We start from the raw sequence: 10,581 nt of genomic DNA, 5'->3' as shown, positions 1-10,581 counted from the left end.
GAGATCCTAGAAATGTATTCACACCTCTACAACAAACTGAATCCCAATGAAGAGGCCCAAAAACATATAATGGAAACAGAACAGGCTCTTTAAAAAACAGGTGATGGGAAAGCTAGATATCCACATGGAGCAGAATGAAACAACAAAGGCCTTAATGCAAAACCTCAGACTACTAGAAAATAATAGAAGAACACATGGGGAAACATCAAGATGTTGAAATAGAAAAATATTTTCTGGGTAAGACTCCAAAACCACAAAAAATAAAAGTAAAAATAAACATATAGGATTTATATCAAACTGATAAACTTTTCCATATCTAACAAAACAAATAGCTAAATGAAGAGATAGACAACTTACAGAGTGGGGGAAAATATTTGCCAGGAATTGATCCAACAAAAAATTGATGTGTTGAATATATATATATATATATATATATATATATATATATATATACACATACATACTTAGGGAATCTAAAAATCAAAAAAAAAAACCAAGAAATTCAATTTTAAAATGGGCAGAAAATTTAAAGAGCAATTTAGAAAAAAATCCAAATCACCAATAAATATATGAATATATAAATAAGTGTTCAGCATAATAAAAAACCAAAACCACAGTGAGGTATCCTTTTACCCAAGGTAGAATGCTCATTATTTAAAGAGAGCAAAGTATCATTGCATGATGTGGAGTAAAAGAAATCTGCACACTGCTGAAATCTAAATTGGAATGTAAACTAGTATAACCACTGTGGAAAACAGTATGGTGTTTCCTCCCCAAACTAAAAATAAAAATGCTATGTTATCCAGTTATCTGATTCCCTGTTATATATAAAAAATATCAAGCCAAAATGCAGAAGAGATTCTTCCATGTCAGTGTATATTGAGACAATATTCACAGTGGCTAAGGTATGAAATAATTCTAGTGTCTAATATTTAATCTACAATTAAATAGGTAAAAATACATGTTATGTATAGAAGGACTGTTTGAAAAGTTTTTTTTAAATCTATATTTAAAGTTTTATGTTTTTTAAATTATTACAGCATAAGGTATATTGCCAAGAACAATGAGCCAAGTGTATTTGTGGAGTATGTTGAATATTTTCAAGGAAGATTAAAATCAATGTGTCTCTTACTATAAAGATTTATTTTAAACATATACCACATTTGTGATCACATCTGTTGATCTACCACTTATGAAACTTTCTGTCAATTCATTGTGGTATCTCTTAATCCACCTTATTCCTTGTTTGCCACCATGATACTCCTAGTTTTTCTCCAATGTCCAAATGACCATAAAAAATAAAAAATAAATATTTTGAATCAGTTCACTACATGGAGACAGTCGGGTTAGCACAACTAAAAAACCACAAGAAAGAGAACTTCCCATATGTGTTTTAAAAAGTGGCAACAATGATAGAGTAAGTGTGTCTGAAGCAAAGGGGAATATTTTAAAGGGGCTTAATGTTAATGCATCCTCTTTTTAATAATATTTTAAGATTAATCAATCTCTGTAATTTGTAATCAAACCTTGTTCAGAATGGTTTATTATTCAGCCATAAATTAAGAATCAAGGCCTCAAAAAAAATGAATCAAATCCTCTCATTAGCAAAAAATGATGTTTTAGAGAACATCATGTTAAGCAAACTGAAGTATCACATGTTCTTGTTAATATGTGCTAAATCTAAATACATATGTACATACACATACATGCACACATATACATATATATGCACACAAACTGAGAAGTAAATTAATGAAACAGTGATTACTTTTTATTGGGAAGGATGCTAAGAAGAGGAGGTCAGGCAAAAGTGCAAGTGGAATGCTCAGGTATATCAAAGCACACTGTATACATTTACAAAAATACTATACTGAAGTCCATTAATATTTATAATTAATATGCTAATAAAATAAGTTGTTACTGAAAATGCCAATAATTATCCAATCCCTCAACTGAGCCATAACCTTTTTTTCTGGCAGATGGCTTTTCTTCAAAGTTAATGGCTGCTTAATGTTCAGGGTGATGTTTCCTAAATGTTGCAGATAGATGAATTGTTTCCCATTGACCTCATGTATTCATAAACAGAGCTTGTGGAAGTTTATTAGATTATAGGGATAGCACAGCTAATTTGATGTGTAGAGAGAGTTATTGGGAACATGACCTGGAATGATTTATCTCCTTCCTCACCACTCCCCTTCTCTGATTGTTTCCTCGTTCCCATGACATAAGGAGCTTTTTCAGCACTATCCCTTCCTGCCATGACATTTTGTCTTGCAGCTGGCTAATTATGCGTTAAACTATGAGCTCAAATAAATTCCTCCTTCTTCAAGTTGTTGGTTTTAGTATTGTGTCTCAACTATGAGAAAGCAATTAAAACACTAAAATTTAGGGTGGTCATTAATTTAAGACAACAATGACGTTTCCCACATTGATTGACTCTTCATTTCAAAAAATATTTATCCTTAGCATCAGGTGCAGTTTAATAATAATTTATCCACAATAAATTTACCTACAAAAAATGGTTTGTCAATTATGGAATCTACACTTTCACTGCTTTCTTAACTAGGTTTACATAATCTAATTTCATCATTGACATTATAGCAATCATCACAACATCTTCACCAGGCATACATTGCATATCAAGAAACAACCTTCTTTGTTGCTCTGAAAGGAGCAACTCTTCTTCCATCTAGGTTTTATCATGAGATAATTCAGTCACATTTTTATACTATTTTGAATTCTTATTTGCTTGATATTTCCACATCTTCAGTTACTTCCTCCACTGTACTTTTTTTTCTTTCAGAAAACAATGACTTTATAAACTTGTACAAAGTCTAAAAACATGCATTTATTTTGCATTAACAAAAATTTTATTCTGTTTTTCAAATTCTTTTTAACATTTAATTTAAATTTATTTCTAACTAACATATTAAAAATCTACGACGAATGCTGTTTTGATACAACTCTAATTTGCATAATGTTTAAATTAGGTTAAACATATTTATATCTTAAAATATAACATTTGGCTATTGCAAAAATATTTAAACTTGTGTCTTCTAGTTTTTTGAAATGTATGCTACATTTTTATTTCTCAGTACTTATCCTATTGTACAATAGCACACCCCCTGTAAATTCTTGAACCATCAAACCTCTGTGGAAACTATAGTGAAATTCACATTTTTGTTAATGTTAACATTTGATTTCCTTCCATGGATAACAAATGTATGATGGCATCTTGAATGGCCAATGTTTTTCCAAATATTTTGTTTATTTTTCCCAAATTTATCAGAAATGTCATTTTCTATGACAACTGTAGCCTTATGGAGAGTATTTCTTCAATGAGACTTGAAAATCAAAACCATTTATTTATCCATAGGATGCAGAATAGATTTTTATCAGGTATGAAAACAGCATTAGTCACATTATACATTGATATCAGAGCTCATGGGTAACCAAGTGTATTGGCAAAAAGCACTAATATTTTGAAATGATTTTTTTTTGTTTTCTGAGAAGAAAGCATCAACAGCATGCTTGATATATTCAATGAACTCTATTAGAAAGAAGTCTACAATAATTCTGGACTTGTTCAAATTACATTGTTCAGACAAAGTAGGTTTAGTAAATTTTAAAGAAATAAATTTCTCTTGTATTATTTCTAGAACTTTTCCTTTTCACTTGTAAATTGACTAACTGATGCTCTTGGTCAGTCTCAGATTTTGACATGATATTTCTCACTAAATCTCTCACAGTTTTTTTTTTTATTTGAAGCAAGAGACCTACAATTCTTACTTTTACTTGAAAACTTATAAGTCATTATGAGGTTATTAATTCGATCAATTTTAGTATTGAGGCTCATGAACAAGGGATGCCCCCAAAAAAGAGATAGATAAAATAAATGATTAGTGGAACAGTGAGAAGAAACAAAATGTTTTTCACTTACACGTGCTATCTTATACAGGTGTAGTAGATGGTACTCCAAAACAAATACAAAAGTAATTAATGAGGATCATCAAAACAAATATAAAAATGATAAAAACATATATTTTTGAAATTGAAAGATTTGCCTAAGGCAGTATTTGCACAAAAAATGGTGTATCCATGAAGTACAATAAAATGAATCACAGCAAAATGAAGTATCCTTGTATCTCACAAGAAGTTGAAATGGTTCAACCATTATGTGAAATAGGGTAATAGCTCTTAATAAAATTTAAAAATCATTACTATATAATTTAATAATATCATTTCTGAATATATACCCAAAAATTTGAAAAGAGGACTCCAGATATTTGCATACTTATAATCATGCCAGCAATTCTGATAACAGTCAAAAGTAAAAGCAATATAAATGTTCATTGATACATAAATGGATAAACAAAATGTGATATATATGTAAAATTGAATATTAATCTGTCTTTAAAAGGAAGGAAAATTTTATTCATATATTCACATGGATGAAACTTGCAGCCATTATGTTAAGTATAAAACAGTTATAAAATTGATATTGGACGATTCTACATAGATGGAGTATGAAAAGTCAAACTCATAGTGACTCATAAATGCAAATCTGCCTTGACAAAGGAAATAATATTACAGCAGAAATAAAATAGAAAATTAAGAAAAAAACAGTGGATAAAATAGAAGGAACTGAAGATCAATTATTCAAAAAGTTAAAAATATTAAGAAATTATCTAGATTGACACTAACATCCATAGTCACTTTCGTTTTTTATTTTAATTAAATGCTTCATTCTTTTTATTAATGAGTTTGGTAAAACATTCATCAATGTTTTATTTTTTCAAAGAACTATTCTTTGTGTTCACTGATTCCTCTTTATTCTGTCTATAATAAGCTATGAAATACTGAAAAATACAATTCGAATAAAGAAAACAACATAGCAGTATAACTTAAAAGCTTACATTATGGGTGAGAGAGAAAATGTCCTTCCAAAATTCCTGTGTGTTTGGAAGGTGATTGGATCAAGGAAGTGCTTATAATAATCAATATATTTATCCACTAATGAGTTCAGCAACTGAGAGTGTTGTTATGAGATGGAGCTAGTAAAAGCAAGTAACTGAGGGTATGACCCGGAAGAGTATATTTCCTTCTTGGCTCCTCCCTTTTTTCCTATGTTTTCTGGCTGCTGATATGAGCAATTATCCTATCAGACCCTTCCACTATCTCCTTCATGCCTTGGAGCTATTCAGCTGTGGACTGAATCCTTTAAAGACCATTAGCCAAAATAAAACTATGTGTCTTTAACTTGTGGAGGAGTTGGGAACTTTGCTCCAGTGATGAGAAAGTGATTAGGATAAAATGAATAATAAAGGAATCATCAAAAACATAATAGCTATCAAATCCAAAAGAATATTGAAAAGACCATATGCAATGATGATCAAGTGGAAAATTTATTTTGAGATTGTAAGAAAATTCCACATATGAAGAGCAACCAATAAATTATGCAACAATAAAAACCTTAATAGAAAAAAAATATGTAGCTGTCTCAATGTACAGAAAAAAACTGACAAAAATACAAGCTTTTTTCTCTTTGTTTGAGTAGCTTTTCTCTGCCATTCTCTTCCACCATGCCAACCAATGATGCATGAACTGAACCCTCTGAAACAGTAATTCAAATTAAAACTCTCAACCTTTCAGTTAGGAATATTGGGTGCTTGGTGCTAGAAACATAAAATGTGACCATTACAGAAAACTGGTAGCAGAGAAGTGAGATCATTGCTCTAACTGTATATGATCATGTGATTCAAAAATCTTTGGACCTGGCTTGTAGGAATTTGGAAAGATTTGAAGATGCTAAATAAAAGCCTGAGAGCACTATGATGGGTAAGTCTGTAGTTTGGTATTTAAGAGGTAGAGCTCAATGGAGCATATAAATCATTTTAGACGTGCCTTTGACCTTTGGAGGGTTTATCTCTCACTCTGCTCCCCATCTCCTCCTCCTGCTCCTCCTCCTTCTTTTTCCTGGCTGTGATGCTTTTCAGAACAGCCCTACTATTCTTGTGAGTGTGACTACTTGGCTCCAGTATAGAATGCTCATCCCACCAGCACAGTACATTCACCCCACTGGCATGGACTTTCTGGCTTCCACCCCTGACCTTTGGGCCTTCCCAGCATGGATTCATAAAAGAGACTGGTGTGAGTCCTTGTGGGCTCCGGACTTCAAGTTGGACTCATGGGAGGCATTGTCTTGAGCTCTGAGTTTTCATCTGGACTCATGTGGGTCATTGCTGTGGGATTCAGGCCCTTAACTAAATATTCTATGTCTTTGGTGTTGTGGATAGATTTCCTGAAGTTTCTCGTGTTAATTCTGGGTGACCAGCACAAAACAGTATTATAAACTCCATGTCCTGATTCTAATTGTTCTCTGCACAACACCTGACAACAACAGAACCTCTCCTCCACCATGTCCTTTCACTATGCCATTTCTCCTTACAGTGAGCTAAATGTGCATTAACAGAAACCATGATCCCAAATAAACTTCTCATTTCAATAATCCACCATCATTAATTAAAATGCTCATAAAATTAAAAACATAATGGGCTTTATTGAACATAAAAGAAGACATTCATAAAATATCATCTAAAAAAGTATGTTGTGGAATATATTTAATGAAAAGGTACAAGATTAAAAACATACATTTTTAAAATAATTTAAAGATGATCTAAGGATCATCTTTGGATGACCATTTTTTTAAAAATATTATTACTGTAATTCATTTTTAATTGATGTGTAATATTTATACATGTTCAGGAGTTTATTTCAATATATGTATACAATATATAATGATTAGATCAAAGTACTTTTCTTGAAACATCACTTCATATTATGGGGAACATTCAAAAACCTTTTGATGAACTACCTTTTGGGTTTCATTTTGTTTTATTTTGTTTCGTTTTTTGAAACAAGGTCTCTCTAGTTTAAAATGGTCTTGAACTCACTGTACAGTCCAAACTGACCTCAGACTCAGTGAACCTCCCATCTTATGCTCCAAGTGAGTACGATTATTACCTCGTGCCACTGCCTGGCTCTATTGTCTATTTTATAAAAAAGCAAGTTTTGTTGCTAATCATAATTATCCTACTGTACTGCAGAAAATTAGGAGTTATTCCTCCTATTCAACTATAATGCTATACTATTAGTTATTCTCTCTCCAGCTCCCATCTACACTTCCTTTCACAGGATCTGATCATTGTTTTGTTTCATCTTTCAAAACTTTTTGATATCAAGTCATTAGAGATGAGGTGTAATTGTCTCTCACTGTGGTTTTGATTTGCATTTTGCTAGTGATTAATTATGTTGAACACTTTTAACATACTGATTGTTCATCTCCTTGTTTTATTTTGAGAAATGTTTTTTTAAAGTTTTTAATCTACTTTAATTGAATTACTTGAGAGGGCTGTTTGGTTTGGAATTAAGCTTTGAATTTTATTTTGCTTTAGTTGGTATAGCTTTCTTTTTTTTTCATTTTCTCTTGTTGAATTGTGTGCCTTATGTATTCTATACGTTAATATACTTTCTCATTAACAATTTGCTTATATTTCTCCCATTCTGTAGGTTTTCCACTAACTCACTTCGTTGTTTCAATTGCTAATTGGGGACTTTTTAGTCTATGAAAATACCATTTGTTAAATTTTGCTTTTGTTATCAGTACTGGGGACCATATCCAAAAGTATCTTTGTCTTAAAGCAAAAAAATATGCCTGAATCATTTTGCTATGTTACCTTGAAGTGGTTTTAGAGTTTCAGTCTTTGATTCATTTTGAGATGTATTTTGATGTTGTGAAAGGTGACTAGGTATTTTTCCTACATATAGACATCCATTTTCCCAACACCATTTATTGAAATGACTCTCCTTTCTCTAATGTGTGTTCCTCAAGCATTTGTAAAAAAATAATTGATGTGCTCACTTTGGCAGCACAAATACTACATTTAGAATGATACAGAGAAGATTAGCGTGGTCCCTGTGCAAGGAAGATATGCAAATTTGTGAAGCGCTCCATATTTTTAAAACTTTGAGCTTTATTCCAAGGCGGTAAGAGCATGCCCTGTGTCTGAAATCACCCTAAGACCCACAGGAGTTACTGGCAGGCCTAACCAGGGCACACCCTGCCACCTCAAAGCAACAAGCAGGGTCCAGAATCCAGTCCCAGGATCTGACTGTGGGCTGGTTTAATTCCAGTGCCTTAGGGAAAGCCTTAGAACTTCGGTCCCAGGCAGCACAACATGACCTGTATCTGAAATAACCAAAGGACACACGGACACACGGAGTCCTGCAGACCCAAATGGCCACATCCAGCGAGCTCCAAGTGGCAAACAGTGTGCCCCAAGAGCCAAAAGTGGGCCCGATGATTCCCAGTGCAACCGAGGAAGTTTTGAAACATTCCTCAAACCCGGAAACAGGTGCAACTCCACCCAGCCCTGAGGAACTCCACACTCCCCTGGACCTTGGCCCCAGGCTACCATGAGCTTCCTGCTCAACTCCTGCTGGCCCAGGGGAACACGAGCTGCGCTAGGACCTCGGCCCACACAGCAGCCTGCTTCCTGCATGACTCCAGTCAGCACTGAGGAATGTCACATTGTCCTGGGACCTTGGCCCTCTCCCAGTGGACACCGAGACCCAGGACATCTGCTGGCCCCCTGGGGACAACCCCTACCTCCTGGAAATATTACTGCTGTTGATCTTCAGCTCCCATTCTTTGTCCCAGAACCTTGGAGTACAACAGCTTAACTGAGCTAGCTTGAAAGGAGATTCAGTAACAGCTTCACCCAAACAGATGATCTCAGCAGGCTGCAGTCAATGTGATGAGTATGCCCCTAAAATAGAGGTGCACAGTGGGTAAATAGGTCCAGTAGTAAAGCTCCCTCCAACTAACTGTAAGGCCCTGTGATGAGTCTAGCGAGAGTGTGGGTGACCCATTCCTGCACACAGAAATCATCAGGCCTGGTGAGGAGTATGCCAATAAGGGCCCCCCAACTTGGAGAAAATCAGAAGTGCTTATGAGACACACAGGTACACAATAGGGACATAGTAGGGCCTCAGCTGACACAAACACTATAGACAAGGAGAGTTGGTGACATGGAATAACTGCAGATAAAGTAAGAGTAAAAGAAGAACTACATCTATACTCCTGGGGTTTATCAGCCAAGAAAGAATGTAGAACTCACCCAACACGCCCTGCAGGGGGAATTCATATGACTGGCCTATCTCTTCATTGAGGGAACCAGGAATTGTACAAATATAAACCTTATATTAAGACCCAAATATACACACTACCAACTGTTGACTGTAGTTTGGATTGAAGGATCAAATATCAACTCAAAAGGGAAAAATGACAAAACAAAAATGCAAAGTACAATCTCAAACATTTAGTCCACCAGGAACAAGTACAGGAGATATTGAATAGAGAACTTCAAAAGTAACACACCAGAAATTTCTGAAAAAATAGTGAATGAAAAAATAAAACAACTCCATGAGGCTACAGAGGAAATCAAATTAGAAGTACTGTCCCATGTAAAGATAGAAATAACCTTAGGAAAAAAGTTGCTGAGCACAGTTAAGAAATAGAGAAAAAAGTACAAGAGCGTGGAAAACTGAGTGAAACCTTGAATAAACAGTATAAAAAACAAGCAGAATTCAAAAAATAAACTTGAGACATCCAAGAAACAAAAAATTCTTTTTTTTATCTTAAAGAGAGTAAGATAAAAGAGAACAGAACAAAGCAGATCAGAACAATGTAAGCAACCAGTACTTCACCACAAAACAACCTGATATTAACAGTAGCTAATATAATGTTTCTTTCCTTGAAATAGTTGAGCATACCTTCACACACACATATCAAAGAAAACAAAGCAGTATAAAAGCATCCAAGACAGTGAAGAATTACAGGGCATTCAGAACCAAATAACAGAAAATGAACAATGGCTACTAAATTATCTCATTTTTCATAAAAAATTGTTTCTACTATCACACATATTAAAACACAAGAAGATACAATATGACAGAATGAGTGGAAACAGAAGAACAAAAGCATGGTAGGACTTCAAAGCAAATATGATGTTAAATCAGTAATGGCTGTCTTAACGGCTTGTTTTCTTCAAAATAGCTATTCATATCATCACATATAATAAAATAAAACAAAACAGAATAAAAACATTACAACTAATGAATGAAAACATTATAAGGCTTCGAAGCAATATAATGGGGAATAATAATTACCATAAAATTTAATGTATTCTTACTATTTCTTACACTAGGGAGACTGTATGGTATTTATACATGTGAGTTTGATTTATTTCACTTATGAGTATGGTCTCAAGTTGCATCCATTTATTTGCAAATATTTCAATGTGATGATTCTTTATAGATGAGTAGTACTCCATTGTATAAAAATACCACAACTTTTTCATCCATTCCTCAGTTGATGGGCACTTAGGTTGTTTCAAAGATCTGGCTATTACAAATTGTGCTGCTATAAACATGGGAGAATAGATTATCACTGTGGTATGATGGTTTCATTTCTTCTGGGAATATGCCCAGAAGTGGAATAGCTGGATCAAATGGGACTTC

At 33.7% G+C, this 10,581-nt stretch overlaps 1 non-coding gene across 1 annotated transcript; it reads left to right on the top strand.

The window, feature by feature from the left end:
- Positions 1-7,913: 7,913 nt before the first annotated feature.
- On the top strand, positions 7,914-8,020 carry LOC111754162 (U6 spliceosomal RNA). The gene has a single exon (XR_002788873.1). It is a non-coding gene; the product is annotated as a U6 spliceosomal RNA (small nuclear RNA).
- The last annotated feature ends 2,561 nt before the right edge of the window (positions 8,021-10,581 follow it).

This window comes from Cavia porcellus, unplaced genomic scaffold (genome assembly GCF_034190915.1).
Source record: "Cavia porcellus strain 051 isolate PalLab524CR breed Dunkin Hartley unplaced genomic scaffold, mCavPor4.1 scaffold_3, whole genome shotgun sequence".
Taxonomy (NCBI): Eukaryota; Metazoa; Chordata; class Mammalia; order Rodentia; family Caviidae; genus Cavia; species Cavia porcellus.
The sequence above is the reverse complement of the archived record's forward strand: the minus strand, read 5'-3'. Positions and strand labels throughout refer to the sequence as shown.